Source organism: Pelodiscus sinensis, chromosome 1 (genome assembly GCF_049634645.1).
Source record: "Pelodiscus sinensis isolate JC-2024 chromosome 1, ASM4963464v1, whole genome shotgun sequence".
In the NCBI taxonomy this organism is placed as follows: domain Eukaryota; kingdom Metazoa; phylum Chordata; order Testudines; family Trionychidae; genus Pelodiscus; species Pelodiscus sinensis.
The window spans coordinates 222,989,109-223,009,957 of record NC_134711.1 but is presented as its reverse complement, the minus strand read 5'-3'; the positions used below and the strand labels follow the sequence as shown (position 1 = coordinate 223,009,957).

General features: G+C 41.9%; 1 long non-coding RNA gene across 1 annotated transcript in view; it reads left to right on the top strand.

Moving 5' to 3' along the window:
• Positions 1 to 20,847, top strand: part of LOC142823995 (uncharacterized) — a 117,482-nt gene extending 96,635 nt beyond the window's left edge. Inside the window, exon 3 of the long non-coding RNA XR_012899052.1 lies at positions 20,662 to 20,847. This is a non-coding gene — a long non-coding RNA (uncharacterized LOC142823995). The remainder of the gene's footprint in view (positions 1 to 20,661) is intronic.
• The last annotated feature ends 2 nt before the right edge of the window (positions 20,848 to 20,849 follow it).

Sequence of the window (20,849 nt, the reverse complement as noted above, 5' to 3'; positions counted from 1 at the left end):
AATAAAGAGGAGAGCTGCATGCCTAAATCCCCACTGCCTGAAATAAGGTTTTCTTCCCAGAATTGAGTGGTCTCTGTTGTGAACCCTGTCTAAAGGTAGATGTGAGTGTTCGCCCAATGTCTTCTGCTGTGTAAGCCATTGCGGCAGAACTGAAATCAGCATGCAACAGAGAGAGTAACAACAGTGTGCACTGTTGCATGAGTAAGTGAATAGAACAGCTCCAGCTTTCTGATCATCCAAAAGGGGCTGTTTAGCATTCCTTTCTCTGAGACTGAGTAATTCATCACCGCGGTATTAAATGATTTAATCTGTTGCAAGCAACTCATTTCCCACTCATTATTTTGCTTTATTTCCCAAAAGGAAATCTCCACTGTGATACAAAATGATGCAAATGGCCATAAGGAATATTATCTGGTATAGAAATGTAGTGTACATGGAGGCTGCCAAGCAGTTTTTGCCAAAGATCAGGGAAAATAAACTGCCCTCTGTAGGTGCTGAACCCTGACATATATTTAGTATGTAACTGGAATTTTTCTGTTAGGTCCTGTGCATTTTAGGATTATCCTTGCAAGAAATAAAATGAGGCATAGTCAATCTAAACTGAAGAAAATATGAGCGCTAAATCGACTGCCAGTGGACCAGTGTCAGGGTGTCAATACCCACGATAGTGTAGATATAGCCTAAGTTAAAGCCACTTCCTGGGCCAGGACTGGCACTAGACCAAATGGTGCTTCAGGCAACTTGGGTGCTCCTCTCCATTTGCTAAACTTTTGAATACCTATTTTTATTGCATTTGTAGCCGATTTCATGATTTTGATGCATGGTTTGAATGCATTAGTTATCCCTGTCATATAAGATGATAGGATCTGTAAATCTATATTTATTCGTGCCATATACAGTGTATAAGGAAATAAAAATAATCATTTATTCTAAGCTTATAGAAACGTTTCTATTTTAAGAATCACTGAAATGTACTAACATCAGGAAATTGAACTGTACACCAACATTGGGGGGTTAGGGGGGGCACCAGTATTAACTAGTGTTATAGCAGGTGACAGCCTTAACCCCAGTCCTTTCTCCCAAAAGACTTTTCTCACTTTTTCCCTCTTGAACTGAAGCACAGCATCAGAGAGATCCAAATATTGGCCAATGACATTTTCAAGTAGTAAAATAGCAAGCGATGCCAGTCTCTTGGCCACCATTGATCAAAGATAGGTTTTAATGATCCTGAGCTTCAAAAAGCTGCACTCGCCACTCACAACTGTGACCGACAGCATGAGCAAAATCCTCAAAACTATCCTCACTTTAGGAGAAGCTTAGATTTCTAATATTGACAGTGAGGATCTCCCATCTAATAGCTGATGCTGAAAACAGGATGCATTTCCTCTGCAGTGTTCAGAAGAGAGATACTGAATCTAAAGAAGATGCTGTTGCTTCTGGGGATGTCTCCACTGCAGAGTTTTTTCAGAAAAATGGCCATTTTTCCCAAAAAAAACCCTTCACTTACGTCCACTCTGCAATAGTGTTCTTTTGAAAAAAAATTTAAAGAACAGAGAGGGTTTTCAGACAGTAAATCTCTTTCTATTCTTATGGAGTAACTTGTAAAATGTTGCTTCAGAGGATCAATTAACTTATGGAAGTAATTGTACCTAGAAAGTGCAAGCAATGATTTGTCATTCTGCTCAAATATTTTGCAACAAAACCAGAATCGTTTGTCAAATGGTTTCAAGTAAACTAGCCAATGTTGACTCTGTTTCTCACCATTCTTGAGCACGCTGTCACAGTGCGACTTTGAGAAGTATCTCTTCCGCTCTTTTACTGGAAACATCATATCCTCATTTTTGCCTGGCCCATTCAAAATTGTATAATCAATCTAATCAAAGTTTAAGATCTTCAGTCATATAGCAGGACCTGATGTATTGATTTTCATGGTGTGCAATTTTTCTCTCTGCTGTTTCTCTCAGCATGCAAGGCTGATTCTTCTTTATTGTTTCTCTCCTTTTCATGTAAACCATATTTTTCTTTGTCATTAATCGTCTTTTAATATAAACCACATTCTTCTGTATCATCACTATCCTTTATGCTTCCAGGAAAACTGGATGCTTCTCCATCATATTTCCATTCCTTATTTTCAAATAAATCTGTTATTTTCTTACTAATCATGTGTGCTTCACACTTCAATTTCTTCTGCACTGGGAAGATTTCTACTGCATAAAGCTCAGGCTATATTGTTCTCTTTCAGGTATTTTCCCATCAGCTTTGCCCCTTGCTGCAACCTAGATTGCAATTAAGCTTTTCCCTTCCTATACTGAGCTCCTGAAGGCTTCTTTAGGGGGTAAATTTTATTTTCTATGGGGGACAGAGTTAGGAAGAGCTGGTTTATGTTCTGCAGTCTTAGAAAGTAATCAGCTATTATGTGTTAAAAATGGCAAAACAAGTAATGGTATTTCTTTCATATTGTTGCATATTTAGGGGTTTGATAGCTACTTCTGGCATCACATTAAATATGTCCTTTATTAGTCACTGCTTACACTCTTCAAGTCTTAAAACAAAAGGGCACTTTCACAGTTACACAATGAAACAAGGTTCATGATATTGCTTCTGGGTTCTCACTGTTAATGATGCCCCGCCCCTTGTATGCCTGTGAGGCCATGGCTCACAGTATTCTAAGAGGTTTGAGCAAAATGTAGTACTTAGAGGCTACGTCTACACAGGCCAGTCTTGCACAAGAACATATGCAAACGAGGTGAGGCAATGAATATTGCCATGCCTCATTTGCATACTTAATGAGTCATCACTTTTGCACAAGGGGCTTTTGCGCAAGAAGGAGCAGTCTACACTGCTCCTTCTTGCGCAAAAAACCCCTCTTGCACAAGAGCCGCTCTGCCTGAAAATAAGCGGCAGACCAGCTCCTGCGCAAGAGGGGGTTTTTGCGCAAGAAGGAGCATTGTAGACTAGTATTTCATCACTAGATAGTCATTGCCGTGCCACATTTGCATATGTTCTTGCACAAGACAGGCCAGTGTAGACATAGCCAGAAAATCTGGAAGGTTCCATGAGATTCTACAAAGCTCCAGAACATTCTTGGAGGCCAGTGAAAAATGAATCCACACGCAGAATGCCTGCAACATTTTACTTCAAACATTCTATTTCCCCTTTTGTCACTAACAGCCAACCCGCAACCCGGAGCTGGTACCCAGATGGCACCTGTCCCCAAATCCAGCTTTGCCTAGGGCCACTTTATGGGCTGCAGTGCTACCTGGAATCAGCCTAACTCTGTGTCCTTTTTCTGCTTCTGACATACACCTCTCAGCCCCAGCCCTACCTCCACTAACTCCCTACTTGCAAAAAGTCCTTGGAGACATCCTTAAGGCTTTGTTCCACAATACGTGCACTGCCAGATACAGTGCTTTTAGGATCCCTTTATATTACTTCAGCCCTTTTGCTTACTTAATAGCAGTCTGGGTTGGACCTCCCTGGACCTGACCCTCAGGGGATTTGCCAGACCAGGGGAGGTCCCTCACCTCTTGGCCTATGCTAAATGTCCCACCCTCACCTCCCCTACTAGAGCTCCAGTCCACCCTGCTGCTGCCTGGCCAGCTGTCATTCTCTGGGCCTGAGTTCTCCAGCTCCTGCTGGCCCCACTGCTGCCAAGGTCGGAGCTGCGTGGCCAGGGCAGGAACTCCCTGGCCACCACTGAGGCCGCAGCAGTGTGGCTGTGGCCAGAGCTTCCTGGCTGCCAGCAGGGCTGAAGCTCCCCTACAGAGAGTCCCGGTTAAAGAAGGTACAACCTGTGGAATGGGGTGAGACTCTCACCCTTGATATTTTCCAGCCAAAATGGGATTCATTGGAAATCATTAAAGAGATTACAGATTTTTTCATTGTTAACTGACTTCATAATGCATTATCATTCAAGCCTTTTTCATCTTTAGACATAGCAGTAACTCCTGTGCCTATTTTTTGGTTGGGGAAGAGTTCACTTTAGGAATGGTGAGAAATTTGGGGTGTTTTGTCTATAGGAACTCTGTAAATACAGCTTGCTTATCTAGATCTTCTTTTCTATATTAAAGTATTCTGAGTCTTATATAAATATATACATTTGAGAGGGCCATTTTTAGGTGCTTCAGCAAATTGAGCTTGAGACTCTTTCTAGTGTTTAGAGACCTGCTGTCCCAGGCAGAATATTCTGACCAAAGAAGACTCTGATTGCCTCGCTTGCTTTCTGTATTTCTCACTCTGCTTTTATTTTTTTCATATAGACACTTACATTACAAGTATCTTTGATACTTAGAAGTTCATGATCCTTTGTCTGAAATCTCGTTTAATTGCAGTTGAGCTGGTATGATGTCATTAATCAAGGCTTATGACTTCATCAATTTATGCTCTTTTTCCTTGTTCAAAGTTCTCTTTTGTTTCTGACATTGCAATCGTAGCAATTATTGTGATATCAAACCCAGGCTCATTAGTGCCTAAGCAACAAAGTTGCTATTTCATACAATTTTTTCCTTTCAATAAAAAAGAAGACAGATTATCAGGATATAATACATTAGCTGAATAATTCTATTTCCCCTTTTGTCACTAATGACAAACCAGCACCCCAGCCTGCACCTGCCCTTAAATCCAGCCTTGCCTAGGGCCACCCTACCGGCAATGCAGCAAATAGTGTATGTGTAGTTTGAAGACCTCCCCAAAACGACCAAGACTTATATACAATATAACAATAATAAAGTTAAAACCAAATCCTGAGATTCTCTCAGGATATGGCTTTTAGCTAACTTCCAATGTAAATCTTGCTTTTTCCACGTCTTAGCAAGATACTGCCTACCTCAGTGATACTATGTAAGAAAGCGATCTTGGCATTGTTGTGGATAGTTCTCTGAAGACATCCACTCAGTGTGCAGTGACAGTCAAAAAAAGCTAACCGAATATTAGAACCCTTTAAGAAGGGATAGATAAGAAGGGGGAAAAAATCATAATGCCACTATTTCAATCCATGATACATAAATACTGCATACAGTTCTGGTTGCCCCATATTATACTTGGAAAAGGTACAGAGAAGGGCAACAAAAATCATTCTTGTTAGGAATACCTTCCATGTGATATGAGCAGAGATTAAAAAGACTGTGACTTTTCATCTTGGAAAAGGAACAACTAAGAGGGGATATGATAGAGGCCCATAAAATCATGAATGGTGTGCAGAATGTGAATAAGGAAATGTTATTTACCCCATCACACAACATCCATTGGCAATGAGTTCCACAGATTGACTGTGCATTAAACCTGCTATTAATTTCATTGGGTGAGCCCTAATTCTTGCATTATGAAGACCAAAACTATAACTGTGTTCAAAAGAGGTTATAGAGGATACGTTCATTAATGGCTATTAGCTAAGATGATCAGGGATGAAATTGCATGCCCTGGATGCCCTAAGCCTATAACTGACCAAAACTGGGAATGGACGGCAGAGATGGATCAGTTGATGATTGCCCTGTTCTGTTCATCTCCTTGGAAGCACCTGGTATTGGTCATCGTCAGTTGACAGGATACTACACTAGATGGATCTTTGGTCTGACCCTGTCAGGCCATTCTTATGATAAGATTCTGGTCACTCTTTCATGACTCATGACATGGGTCATGGTTATAATAAGCTAATTCCCTTATTAATATCCCCTGACTCCAGTAGGCATCTTTGCTATTGTCATTCTTTTGTGTAACCATTGTTGTGCTGTTTTGACACCTTCATTTTGCTTCTGTTGAAAGGTGGCAGATGTTCAGGGCCTTGCACATTGGCTTTCCAGGAGAGAAGAAATTGGTGATATGGGGTTCTGTACATACGGTGTGTGGCCTGCTTTATTTATACATGAACACCAGTTCTGGAAACAGACATAGTCAAATAGCATGCAGGTGATCCCTTCTCTCAGGAATCTCAGCTCAGCACCTATGCCGGATCCCCACAGAGCAGCTCTGCCTTGAGAAATTAACGTAACCAAAGACCAAGGCAGAAAGAAATCTCCCCTGCTTGTTTGCACAACTGCCATGTCCAGAAGCTGCTTCCACACAAAACCCTTTATACCAAAAAATAACAATATTACAGCATGTCTTCTCAATACTGAACATTTGCTCATGCTATTATTTGTTTTACACCTTTACATGAAACACTAACCATGACAATGTTATGCAGCAGGAAAACAAACAATTTTTCAAAACCAAGAAATCAGACTTTTTTATTCAAGAAAAACACAACCATCATTGGGAGTCTTAAATGAGTAAGCAGAGTGAGCTCTTGCCATCATTATTATTAATTATTATTATTTACTTATTTATATTGCCATAACATATACAGCCCTCTTTCCCCCTCCCCCTTGTTGAGGACTAGCATCTCATTTTTACAGGCACATTACAAAAATATATATTGTATTATTTAAGAACTAGTCAATTAGCCCGTCATAAGATGGATTTTCAGGTCTCTCCTCCACATCGGTCTCTCGCGCCATCTCTCTCTCTCTCTTCTCCTCCTACTGCCTCCTCCCCCTCTCTTTCTCTCAGCTCTCCTCTGCCTCCTGCCTCTCTCTCTGTCTCTCTCTTTCACTTCTCCTCCCCCTCCTGCCTCTCACGTGGGGGACCGCGGCGCCCAAATGGCATTCGGGCTCCACACTCCCCGTGCTGCATGGGGGGGGGTGCAGAGCCCAAATGGCCGCTTGCACCACTTGCTCCCATGCAGCGACCTGGCTGAGTGGCGCAGAAGTCAGTCGAGCGCCACAGCAGGAGGCAAAGGGGGGCGGTGGTGACGTTCACAGCCAGGGGGTAGGGCCTGGAGCCGCTGTCACACCGCACATCACTGCTCTGCCCCCCCCTTGGCCTCCCACTGTGGCACTTGGCTGACTTCTGCGCCGCTCAGCTGGGCTGCTGCGGGGAAGCAAGCGGCGCAAGCAGCCGTTTGGGCCCCGCACTCCCCATGCAGCACAGGCCGCCCAGAGGGAACAGCCAGCATTTTGGCATTACAGACTCACAGACACTGGGCTACAATATATCTGATGGGAGCCAGGGGAGCAGATCGGGCTAGAGCTGGGTCACTGTATTTTTCTCTGCTGGTGAGTGCAGGAAGGCCCTGACCACTGCAGCCTGCACAAGGCCTCCTCAATTCCCTGGGCTGTTGCTGAGGGAGGGAGTTTGAGGAAAGAGGCAGAATTGCATTCACCAGCAGCAGGAAATGGAGTGATGTAGCTGAAAGCCAGGGGAGATCAGAGTGGGCTAGGGCCAAGTCACCCCACTTTCTGCAGCTGCCTTTGAGTGAGGGGGATGCAACCCCTACTACCAATGCCAGGCCCCTGCTAATGTCCTGAACAAAAAGATGATTTCTGCTTCATGAATCTTATAATCAAATTGTAAGGCAAGAGACAACAGCTAGAGACAGACCAGCAAGCACAAGTAAACAGGAAGACAAGAAATATCAGCAAGATAGTCAGTGGCTCTCCATACCAGCTGTCTGTTACCAAAACATGCATTGCAAATACAAACAGTTTTATATACAATGGGTGTTGTTCAGTTGTCTGAGATGACTTAAAGAAAATAACTAATTAGAAAAATAGTTTGTGATCATTACTGAGACTCCAAGTCAGTTCAGTCAGTCAAATGAAAATCTTAATTGTATGCAAATCTCTGCTACTCAAATCTCCACTTTTTTTCATGTACACTGATGTGTTCAGTGCCTCTGTAGTGAAAACATATAGTGCATAAGGACTTTTAAAAAGGTTAACAAATATACAATGAAAAGCTCAAGGGAGTTGAAAAGGAAAAACTACTACTTGACCCTCATTTGAATTTCAAGCAAGGATGGCTTTCATCATTCATTTCCATTATATTTTATCAATCTGCTTTTTGAGCCTAATAACTGTGAACCAGGATGAAAGTCTGCCATGATGTGCTGGTAACAAGCAAATGTGTTTGTTTTTTAACACTAAAGGAATGGTTTTTTTGGCTTGTTACAAAACTCCCTTATAACAAAGTTTTGATCCTCTTGATTTCATTGTGAATGTTTTTCCAGGAAGATATGTCCCAGTTCTGACACTGCTCATTTTCATTCCCTCCACTCTGATTTGTTTTAAAAAATACATATATCTATTATTTCTGCAAGCTTCATGTTTAGGTATAGGAATCTTAGGCCTTGTGTACACTAACTGCTGCCATTGATGTACTTGCATAGCTAAAGACGACATACTCTCCATGGTGTCTTGCATGTGGTAAGGTCAACAGGGGAGCTGCTCTCCCATTGACACCGGCTACTCTTCTCATTTGGTAGAGTATTGGCATTGATCGGAGTGCATTAAGAGAGTGATTTATTGTATTTAAGCAGATGCGATAAATTGATTGCTGGTGGATCGATAGCTGCAGCATCAATCCCCAGAGTAGTGTAGACCAGGCCTTAATGTATGATAAGTTGCCTTTAGAGATAAAGTAGTTAAGGGCTTGTTTACACTACACCGGCGATCGACACTGCAGCAATTGTTTCACCAGACATGTATTTATCGTATATTCTTAGATGTGATAAATTGATTTCTGATCCTGCTCCCATCGATGCTGGTACTCCATCAAGACAAGAAGATTAGCTGGCATGGACAGGAGAGCAGCCCCTACTGACTTTATCAAGATGTCATGCTGAGTATGTCAACTTCAGCTATGCTAACTGTGTAATTGCAGTAGTTTGACGGTGGGCATTAGTCTAGACAAGGCATAAAATAGGAGCTTTGTCTATATCTGACTCCTGCACCTCTGAATTTTAAAGAAGTTCAATTACCTTTTTCTCCTTCCATTTTCACATGTCTCAGTGCTTCCAGAAGTACCAAAATACTCAGAAAAGATCGGAGAGGGGAGAGGAATGGATTTTGTGGAGCTGTACCAGACATGACTTTAGCACACGTTCTTTTCTAATTCAATGAAATCACAAAGTCACGTAACTCTTAGACGAAATGTTGTCTAGCTGCGTTTCCGACTGATGACTTCCAATTTATCCAATGGCAGTTAATAGGAATCACTTTTAAAGGGCAGTTAACATTTAAAAAGTCCTCTGATAGAAAACTGTGTCAGCAGATGGAATTAGTTTACAAATCTGTGATGTTATCATGGAACTGATGAGCCAAAATTGGGTTCAAAAGTAGTCCTCAGAAAAACAGATCACACCACCTATTGATAGATTTATTCTAGAAATAAACTGTCTCAATAATAGTCAAGACATTCAGGGTATGTCTAGTCTACAGGGGTTTTTCCAAAAAAGTGGTCTTTTTTCGAAAAAAACTTGCCCTGCATCTAGACTGCTGCTGCATTCTAAATCTAAAGAATGTGGCAGCTTTTTTGACCACGGAAAACCTCATTTTACGAGGAAGAACTCCTTTTTTCGAAAGCGCTTTTTCAAAAGAGAGCATCCAGACTTCCTCGGTGCTCTCTTTCGAAACAGCAGCTTGCTTTTTCGAAAGTACCGGTTGTAGTCTAGATGCTCTTTTTCGAAAAAGGCTTTTTCAAAAGTATCTTTTGAAAAAGCCTCTTTTGAAAGAGGCTTGCAGTCTAGACGTAGCCTCAGACTAAACTATGTAGTCTATCCTTATTTATTATTCAAATGTGCTTCCACAGGGTGGCTCCACTGAGCCATCACAGCTCACAAAGCCAATCCTGTCATAATCCTTTTAAAGTATGAAGCTGTGTTTCACACTATCCTTTCATCACTCTGTTGCCTAAAGATTTTCTCCAGTGGAGCAGTTCGAGTCACATCACATTTAATGCTAGCAAATGGAAACGTGATATGTCTGTAAACCCTGAGATGCAGCAACAATTTAGTCAGGGTTAGTTAATAAATAAAACTAAAACATCCTCAATTCATATTTTGTGAACCTATTCCCCACACTCAGGAAAGAGCATTCTTAAATAACACAATATATTTTTTTTGCCCATACTCATGGCAAAATCTGCATGGCAATGAGCCACTGTAGCATGTCTTATGAGAATCTAGATGATTTCTCTTCAGAAGCAGGGCAGGTTTTTTTGCAGTATTACCATCACATGGTCACTTTAAAATTCTTTGCTGTCAAGTCAAATGCTGAGGAGAAAATCAATGTACACTTCTTCATGATGCTGCTGGCACCTGAAGTATGACTCACTAAAATGTCCACACCAAAACTGAGGACATTCTATTTCCAGAGGAATAGGAAACATGTACAAAGATGATTCACTAACATTTCTTGAGGGATCAAACAATTGCTTGAGACTATTTTAATTGGCTTGGTAAATTAAGGAAATTTCAGCAAAAGTAAATGAGGATCAACTCAAGCTCACAAGTAATTTTTCCAAAGTAGCATTGTTATAAAACAGGAATGATTTTATATTTTGGAGAAATACAAGTAAATTCAACATTTGTGAAAGATCCTGAGTTGACAGCCCTAGAGAACAAAGAGCAAACCATGGACCAGGGCAGTGAAAGCTATGCTATTCTGCTCGTTACTCCCTTCACTGGAATTACAACCACTAGGGATGAGACCACAGTACGATGTGCATGTAAGTCCTTGGTTTCTTTTTTTATGGGGATGCCAATTGTGCTGGGGGTTTTTATGCTGATACTGTCTACTATTAATTAATAATTGACCTGAGACCACCAAAGAATTTCACATACACTACCAAATATCAGATAGCAACAGCTTTCATTTTGGGACTACGATAGCTATTAAATCCATCTCTTTTGTTTAAATTTTAGGGTGAAGAATCAGTTTTCTAGCTATAACTAAGGAAACAAAACTACTGGAAGGCCTCTATTAAAGAAACAATTTCTTGATGTGGACAGACTCATTAATAACTGAGCTATATTCAGCTTTCCTGTGTTCTGTGGAAAAGAGGAGGAGATGGTTTAAGAGCAGGTTAGATAGACATCTATCAGGGATGGCCTAGATGGTACTGGGGTCCTACCATAAGGGCAGGGGACTGGACTCGATGACCTCTCGAGGTCCCTTCCAGTCCTTGTATTCTATGATTCTATGGTAATAATATGCGGAGTACAAAGATTTCCTTGAGTCCACTCAGTTTTTAGTCCTGGGCATTGGAAGCAAATCACAGTAGTATTGGTCAGTTACTTTGTCATGACAGCTGTTAATAAAGTCTCTAAACTAATTCTTTTAGACTTATATGTTGCCATACTATTGTCTAAGAAATGGTGATTTCATAATCCATCGTCTCGAACAAGAGAAGGGAGTCACTGTGGAGTGTCTCCTTTCCTTTCTTTGTGAAAAATCCTAAGAATAGTTTTAAGTAATCCTCCCTAAAAGATTCTAAGTTGTCAGATCTCATGTTCATTGTAGACAAAAAGCAGTTATAAAGATCAGCAAAGTGACATTGGTTGCAGTCACTTCAGTGTGCTAATCATACCATTTGATATAGTAGAACAAATGACCCAGAGTCTTAATGGGACTGAAACTGGTTAGCTGTCATCAGCTCATTTTGGATAGGATTGATTACAGGGGAGGGGAAGGTTTTCAGTTCAAATGCTGTTAGCTGGGCAATTCATGTCCATTGTTTGTCTTTTGAGATTTTTATTTGTTTGCATTTTGTAAGTCAAAACTTTTTCTAAGAGCCTCTACAGCTAAATACCTTTTATAGATAAAAGACCTAATGAATCAATAAAATAAATATATCACTGTTACTGTATCTCAACATTAATACATTCTTAAAGCATGGTGATTATATGATAGCCTGCCCCTGTTCTTAACTGAAGTCATTGGGCTCAGCAATAGGTAGTTAATGCAACATTGTTATATAGAGGCCTAATAAGTCTTTACAAGGATCTCTTGACAGCACTTAAACACCGGCCCAAGACAGAAAGAGGTAAAAAGTTGTCTATAGGAAAAAGCCCAGAGGATGAAAACTGCAGAGCTAAGGTAAGGACAGACATATCCTGGGATATACTTTACTGAATTATTGGTAGCACTAAGCAGAGTTAGCAACATTATAGACAAAATACAGTATGTCCCTGAAGGCCTTACTGTAAGCAATGCAACTGGAGTCTCTAAGCAACACTTCACTCTGCACCAAAGTGATTTAAATGTTTTAAAAAATAACCTTGTCAGTGTCATCAGGAGAGAGGAGGACATGAGGCCTGTAGCTTTATCATCTCAGTTAGACCGTAAATGGCGGGGTAAGTGAAAGCTTTGTCATCAGCTATTTCACTTACAGTCCACCAGGGAATGGGTATGCAGTACACAATCGCAAGGAGAACAAAGTGCTAGAATTTTTAACCCCATCTCCCGTCACTATCAACTTGGACATTTTTTCTGAGCTCAGATGTAATGCGGATTGTTGTGACTGAAACAGTGGCTCTGAGCTTGCCCAGTTACCTTGAGTGCACAAATGAAAGCACTCAGGCTACGTCTACACTGCCATTTTTTTGCTGCAAAAGAGATGCAAATCACGATCTCGTTTGCGTATCTTCTGTGGATCCTTTTTGCAGAAGAGGTTTTGCTGCTAAAAAGTGTAAATGGGGCCATTTGTCAGAACCCCCCCTTTTTTGCAAGATCCCTTATTCCTCAAAAAATAAGGTTTACAGGATGTTGTGCAAAAGGCTTTTTTTTTTTTTTTTTTTTTTTTTTTCCAACAAATAGCCCCATCTACACAGGACTTTTTAGCAGCAAAACCTCTTCCACAAAAAGGATCAGCAGAAGATATGCAAATGAGAGCACGATTTGCATATCTTTTGCCACAAAAAGAATGGCAGTGTAGACATAGCCTCAGATACCACCACAATGGACATATACAGATATAAGCAGGAGGCGCTGACTTCCATTTTTTAAACGGCCTCTGAATTTCTCAAAATCTATAGGGATGCTTCCAACATTTGGCTTTAACAAGGATAAAATTGTGCTAATTTTCTGAACAGAAGAAGCCCAACCCAAGACATCCAATGTACTAAGCTGATTTGTAATTCTATGGGCTTATGTGCAGCACATGTTCCTATTACACCATCTCTTTCCTTTGCAACCCATTGGTTATATAACAGGCAAAGTGGCACTTTAGCACCACACAAATCTGAACAATGTTGCTAGTTGAAATGGCATCCCGTTAAAGAGTTTATAGATCCATTCCTGTTAAGTGTCATTCAACTGGAGTGGCTATTTGCCCTTGATGTGACTCTCGCTCCTATCGCTCTCATGAGGAGGACTAGAGGTGGTAAACAAGGTATACGTTTGGGCATATAACTTGACAGAAGTAACTTAAGTCATTTCTTAGTGGGCAACAATGGGAAGGTAAATGTCAGAAAAATCAGTAGAGACAGGATGTCAGTACTAGCTGAGGTGAAAGGGAACACCCTGGTACTATTTGCAGTGTGCAAGATAATGATGGACAAAATAATCCTGGAACATAGAATGAGGTGAAAAGTAAGTTGTGTCTACACCAGGGGTGGGCAATAATTTTTGATAGGGGGCTACTCTAAGATTTTGGCAAGTGGTTGAGGGCTGCACTCTTCCATGGTATTAATGGAGGAAATGCAGGGTCTAGGATGGAGCTTGTGGTTCAAGGGATTGGGGTGCAGAAGGGAGAATGGCATTTTGGAGGGAGTTTGGATGAAGGAGACAGTTGTGACCTGGGGAGGGAACTGGGGTGAAGGTTTTGGGATGTGACTTAGGATAGGAAGGGATTGTGAGCTCAGGCAGGAGATTGGGGTGCCAGATCTGTGCGGGGGTATGGGTGCACGTGGAGTAGCAAGGCAGGAGTGTGGGCAAAGGGTTGGGGAACAGAGGGGCTAGGGTGTCAGAGGTAGGTTCTGGTCAGGATACTTACCAGTTACCAGCCAAACCAGCCTGCTTACAGAGTTTAAAATGTTTCTTCCTGCTCCGCCATGCACTTGAGTGAGTGAGCAGGAGGGTGGCTGCCTGTTATTCAAATAGGCAACTCCCATTGCCTGTTTCTGTCCAGAAAATGGCCAATAGGATTGTGCTGGGGATGGGAACAGTGTCTGAATCTTCCTCCTTCCCCTCCAGGCTCCAAGAGAAAGTGCCTCATAGATGTGTTTCTGAGCGGCGTGCGGGGCTATCAGGGAGGCCTGCTTAGGGCTCCCCACTGCCTCTGCAGGTTGAATCCGGGCACTTGGTGGGCTGGATGTGGCCTGCAGACAGTATTTTGCCCAGGCTTGGTGTACACAGTGTATGGGCAGATAGTATTATACAGAGATTGGTTCATGTGGAGTAACTAACTCAATCTAGAAATCTGTGATAGATTAAAAATGTATGTACTATTAGTATTTGTAATAATCTATGTATCTGAGACTGATCATCTCAAAGTAGCTTTGTTCTATGTCAAATAAAGGAACCTGAATGATGAAACCTCAATTGAACAAAGTTCTTGGGGAATGGTTACTTGGGGTTTTCAGAACCCTCCAATAGAGGCAACTTAACTATTTCATTCCAGGCAACATGAGGACTAAATCAACAGGAACTCACAAATTCTGTCTGATCAAGGCATGTTGTAAATAACTTGCTCTTGTTTAACACTGCAATTTATTAGATTTAAGTGCACACAGGCATAAGCAATAGTAAATAACATACTAGATATTTACCTATATTCTGAAGTAGTATTGAGTAATCAACAAGAGGTCAGCACAGACCAGATACCTCCCTGCTGGGGAGTAAAGATGTCAGGGAAAAAATGTTTCTGGGTAGCTCCAGAAGACTGTTACCAAGTACACACCATTATCTAAATTTTGTTATTACTTCTGCAAAACACACAGGTCATAATGACCCCTACTAGATTATCAGTTTTCTAACTTTCAATAAATTTTCATTATCAGAGGCATCTAGACTCAAGGCTGTCCATCCAGCTATCTTCCTTCACTCTCTGTTCTTTATATTTCCTCCCCTCTTCCCATACTGATGAGAAAAATTGCCAGTTGTTATGCCCTTGCTTCTAAAAGCCTGTCTCCAAATTAACTCTTAATGATGTGGTATACTATTTCATTAATTTATAGAAGCTGAGTGTATAAAACAGGGGTATGGAATCTAAGGTGCAGAGGCTGGATGCAGCCTCTGGCTTGCCTGGATCTGGCCCCTGAGGCTTGGGGGATCCCTTATTCCTCCAGCCCCAGGGCTGACTGGTTTTGGCTGTTCTGACCTGACCCAACCAGACCTGAACCCATGACCCTGTCCTTCCCAGAGCAAGTGCCCTATCCCCTAGGCCACACAAGAACCCACCCCACCACTTTACTGTCAGCATTGGTGAGGGATTGGGGGGGGGTTGTTTCACTCATGTGTGCAGCTCCCAACTAATTGTTCTGTGGGTCAGTGGCTCTGACCCAAAAAAGGTTCCCCCACCCCGGTATAAAATTTGGCTGCAGTTAACTTTATCTCATTTTGGGTATATATACCTTTCAAATCCAGGGCTGCAGAACCAATTGGAAGACATCTCAGGGGAACCCCCACACAAGGGCCTCTTCAGTTTCATCTTCAAATTACTAGATCCTGCTGCTGGGGTTCCTATTTGAGTTCCCCAGGGCTTGTGCCCACCCACATCCAAAGGCCCCCAAGCCAAAGAGGACGCACTACCAGGTCCAAGTTTCAAATAAATATGGGGGGCAATAAATGATGAAACAAGAGCAGGTGTGAGGGTCATAGGGTCTAAAGCAGGGAACACCCACTGCTCCTCAAAGGCATGCAGGGAGCTGGCTAATGTGGCCCAGAGGTAGAGAAACAAGCCAGACAGTCTAAGAGCACCTCCCCATCCATCTCCTTCTGATTTGATGGACTGCCACCTTGGCCAATGCCAGGAGAAGGTTGACAAGGAGGTCACATGGTTTATAGATCCATTCCTGTTGAGCCAGGGATGGACTGTGCAAATATAAGCAGGTATGGAGAAAAGTGCAGCAAGAACCTAAGGAGAAGGTTCTGGAGGAGTTTGAGGCAGATGTGCAGAGCTCTGCAAATCCAAATATCTGCTTTATATCTGTTGGTAGCCACATACGTGCATGCAGATATCCATGGCTTGCTGCAGATGCAGATACAAATTTTGCATCTAAAACCCTGCAAATTGGTGGATATCTGTTTATATCCATGAGCATCCACATCTGCAGATGTGCTGAGGTTATCTGAAAAATTGACTACTTTATTGAGCTATCTAGATGAAGAGTGAGCACTTTTGTGTTTAGAGTAGTTTGTTACTGATTTTCAAAAGTAGATGAAAAAAGATAATAAAGTAAGTGGCTTACAGATTGTGTATCACCCCAAATAGCATATACATCTCAGGCTCTCTAAAAACATTACGGAATTATGCTATTCCACAACTCGTCAAAGCTGTGAGACCAGACAGCACAAAAGCAGACAATAGTAAGATATGATATTTTAGGATGGGGGAAATGGTAGGAGAAGGCATATATTAATAGTAAGAGCATGAAGGAGGTAGGGAGACGAGAGGGAAAAATATGGGATTAGGTGGAATGAAGGACTGGAATTCTTTAAGATATTTCAATATTTTTTATCCAGTGGGGTCCAAATCTCCAAAAACATATAACTGTTCTGTATAGCTCTTCTACTGCTAATTCAGGCTGTCTCTAGACTACACAGTTCTTCTGGAAAAAGATACACAAATTGCAAACCACAATTTGTGTCTTTTTCTGCTTCTTTTTTCAGAAGAGGCTTTTCCAACATTTGGCCCGTCTACACTGGGCCAAATGTCAGGAAAAAAAAACCTTTTTCAGAACATCCCTTCTTCCTCGTAAAAAAAACATGTCTGCTCATCTGAAAAAAATTCCAGAAGAGCAGACACATTCCTTGGACATGGCAGAGTTGGTATCCCGGAAGAACTCTGCAGTCTAGACATACCCTGCTCCCTAAGCCTTTTCTTCCATATTTGTAAAATCATGCACTTGACCCTGGAGGCAGAAAAGAAACTAGTTACCTAAATTCCTGCTTTCGGCTCCTTAGTCTTAGTTTTGGAGCCAATGGGATGCAATAATTGCTGCTTCAATCCTGTAGGCTCCTAAACTCACTCAGCGTCTAAGTTTATTCAGTAAAAATTCCCTCTGTGCCTATGTGTCTGACACTGAACATGTGCACTGCTGCCTCCCTGTGCCGTTTTGATCAGACAGTTCTAGGTGTTCATTGAAACGCACAAGAACTGCAGAGGTTGGTAAACTGAGCTGAAAACCTGACCACATAGGACAAGTGTGGGCAATAACATGGCATGGTTTGCCAGGATTAGTACCTGGCAAACCACCACTGCTATATTTACCTGCTTGGGTTGGCTCAGGCATTAGCAATTGCAGCTGTTAAACGCGGATCACCATTTCCGGACTGTGGACCAGGACACTGCTTCCCACAGCTTGCAATGGTGATCTGCAGCCAATGTGAGCTATGATCACTGGCATCTGCGACCGTGCAGGTAAATACAGTGGTGGAGGCCCACCAGGAGCTAGCCTTAGTGGACCAGATCTGGATCATGGGCCAGTATTTGCCCATCCTTGACATAGGACCAGTGCACTGTCCATCAACCATTCACAAGTGCGTCACAAAATACCAGGGATTGTAGATCTCAGTTTTAGGACCTCTGATGGAGAGCATAACACAGAATAGACAATTTCATTGTAGGTCGGATGTCTCCAGTTGTGCATTGTGTAAATTAATTCAGCATGAGGAGTCTTCCAAACAACTGCAGGGCAGGAGTACAAGGGTTAGGGTTTTTCATGACCGGAGTAAAAAGTTTTCATTCCATAAAAGTGATTTTTGTAGAGGGCAGTTTTGGAAACAAGCAGATATATTAAAAAAAAAAAATACTTGAGCCATGGGTGGTGAGCTCTATGAGCCCTTGGTTCTGGGGCACCAGGAATATTCTTAGCCCGGAGTTTGGAGCCAACAAAGTTCGGGTCTGGGTCCCTCCCCCGGCTGCACGTGTGCAACCCCTCCAGTGCATTTTCCAGCCCCATATTGCTGGCCCCTGGTAATTTAAAAGAGCCTGGGACCTCCCACCCCATCACCACTACCATCGTCAGCAGGGCAGGGTCACTAGAGTATCCTGCAGGTGCTCCTCAGGGCTGCTGGTATGTCCGTATGGCCGGGGGAATGCATGTTTCTGTACACTGCCCCCAGCCCTGCAGCCAATGGTAAGCTGAAGGCAGTGGTACTTGCAGGCAGCAGTGCATAAAGACTCCTCCCACCTTCCCCCACCTGTCAGAGGGGGTGTCATAACCATGAGGGCTGACCAGCAGCCTCGTGGCTAAGGGGTTAACCTAGCCAGGTAGTTGGTCAGCCAATAACAATGCAGATAGGGATTTCAAACTGGGACAAAGGAACTACTTTGTCTGAGTCAGAGCGGTTTCTTCCATGTAACAGGGAGATAGGAAGGCCTGTCTCTCGCCCAAGAATGGACTTACAAGTGTAAGTAGGGAAAAGTCTAGATAATCCATCAGGCTTTATTGTTTTCTGGTTTGGGAATGTGGAATTGATATCTGAGCTGTTCAAAGTGTATTTTTTTCTTTTCCCTTTAAAAGTGTTTTCCTTTTGTAATTAAGTTTGAGCCCATGGGAGGAGGGGGATAGTCCCCCATGAGTATATCAAGTGGTGGCTCTTTTTCATCTAGCCACTTTATTATGCTTGCAACTATGGTGTTGTTTTGATCATAAAAGTTTGTTTTCTTTTTCTAATTAACCTGGTAATGGTTCATTTTTGTGTCCTGATGTTATCTTAGGGATGAAATTTCCCAAGTGATTTCTCCCCTGGTTTTCTTACAAATACTTGGGTGGTGGCAGCAGTTTTTATTCTCCAAAATCTGAGGAAGTGGGTCTGGCCCACGAAAGCTCATCATCTAATAAACCATCTTGTTAGTCTTTAAAGTGCTACATTGTCCTGCATTTTGCTTCAGCTACCCCAGACTAACATGGCTACATCTCTATGGGTATTAGGAGGAGGACTTTTGGAACCAAAGCCTATAGAGATAAGGTTTTGGGGCACTTTTGCGGGCCCCACTTTTGCATTTGTCATGCCAAAGTGGGGAACAGACTTGACAAGGGAGTTCCCCAGGTAAGCACTGCACCTACTACCCTCTCTCCCAGTACCCTCTCCAGCCCACAAATTCCTTCCCAGAGCTTGTACCCCTCACCCATGCCCCATCCCAGAGCATGCACCCAGACCCCATCTCACAGCCCGCATCCCTGACCCCCTCCCATACCTGCATTCCTTCCCCAAATCCAATCTCTTACTCCCCCCTGCACTCAAATTCCCTCCCAGAGACTGCACCCCGCACCCTCCTGCACACCCAGTCTCTGCCCCAGGCCAGATCACTCCCTGAACCTGCACCCCTCCCCCATCTGGGTGTTCTGGGCATCCCCAAAATGGCTGCAAATTTGCTGCTACTGCTTGGAGCTCCCAGCTGTGAATGTCTCCCACTGTCTTTGATTTTTTTAATTAACTGATGATGAAATTAACAAATGTAACAAAGTGTAAATTCAAATCCACCTTCCACAATTCAAATTAAAGGTATTTTTAAAGGAGAGCAATTCTTCTTACCATTGGAGAGACTCACTTTTTCAAAAATATGTACATTACAATAACCTAAGGATTAGGAAGGTAGAGCTCCCATCATCAGCAGATTGGCCATTCCTTTCCTGGGTTTTGAACTCTACCTTGTTGTTCAGTCCTTATGTATTTTGAATTTTCAGTAAATTCCACATCTGAATATCTAAAAAACCATCCCATCCTTTGTGTGTGTTTTTTACAGATCAAATGGTCACAAAAGATTTCTATTTATTAGCTTTTAATCTAATTCTATCAAATTAGCTTTTAATCAAGGTCTAGGAGTGTCCAAATAGTTCCTTCTGCCTAAATTTGTTAATGTCAGAAGTTAACATAACATCAGTAAAATTCTGTGATCATCTCAGTGTCTAGAGCAGCATGAAATATGCAGAGGGTGGAATGCTGGATCAAAAAAGCCTGAGACTTTTCACATAATATTGATGAAAAGGAAGATGTAACCATTCCAAAGTCAAGTTAAAAGGAATTCAATATACAGTACACATGATTTTATTTAGCTTTTCATTTATACCCATTTTCTTCATGCTTAGAAAGAAATTTCACATCAGTTTCTTAGCTCAAATCTGCATTACTGAGTGTTAGAAACTTTGCATATCAGTCTTTCAGAACATCTGACAGAAGCCTGAGCTCAATACAATTAAAGCTTACGCAGAAAAGTTAAATTAGTTTTAGACTCGTGCATAATGAATGGCATGACTTTGATTGCTTCTTCTTTATTAATTATGTTTTGTTACTTATTAATGCCTAGATGCCTGTTTTTAATTACATTTATAGCCATACTTTTCATACCCAAACACATTAATACATAATAATTCTATAATACATATAAATATTTGTATCAGCCTGTCTGTGCATAACCTGTACAATTAATTTGCATGTTTGTATAGAGCTAGCATCTTGACATTTGGAACTATCATTCACTGAGGGATTTTTTTTAAATAACACGTGGGAAACTTGAGTTTTCTTGGTTTTATCAGACACTTCCAGTACCCTAACCTGCATATTAAGGATTTACGAGTAACACAATATTTTTTGTATGAGATGAACTTGTTGAGTATGAGGCCTCCAGTACAGGGAAATCAGTCTGAGCTCATCAATTTTTATTGATTTGTTGGTTTAGAGGACTGTTATAGAAATCAACATTAAATGATTGCGAGGGTGGAGGAAGCTGTTCCAGATTCAGCAGCAGTTCTATAGCGAGCTTCTCCAGCTCTGATACCCAAGGCAGCAGCATGAAACATGGAACCTTTAAAGAAAACTGACAGCTGAGTCATTTAATTGATGAGTCCAGTCCACTGACTCAAAAAC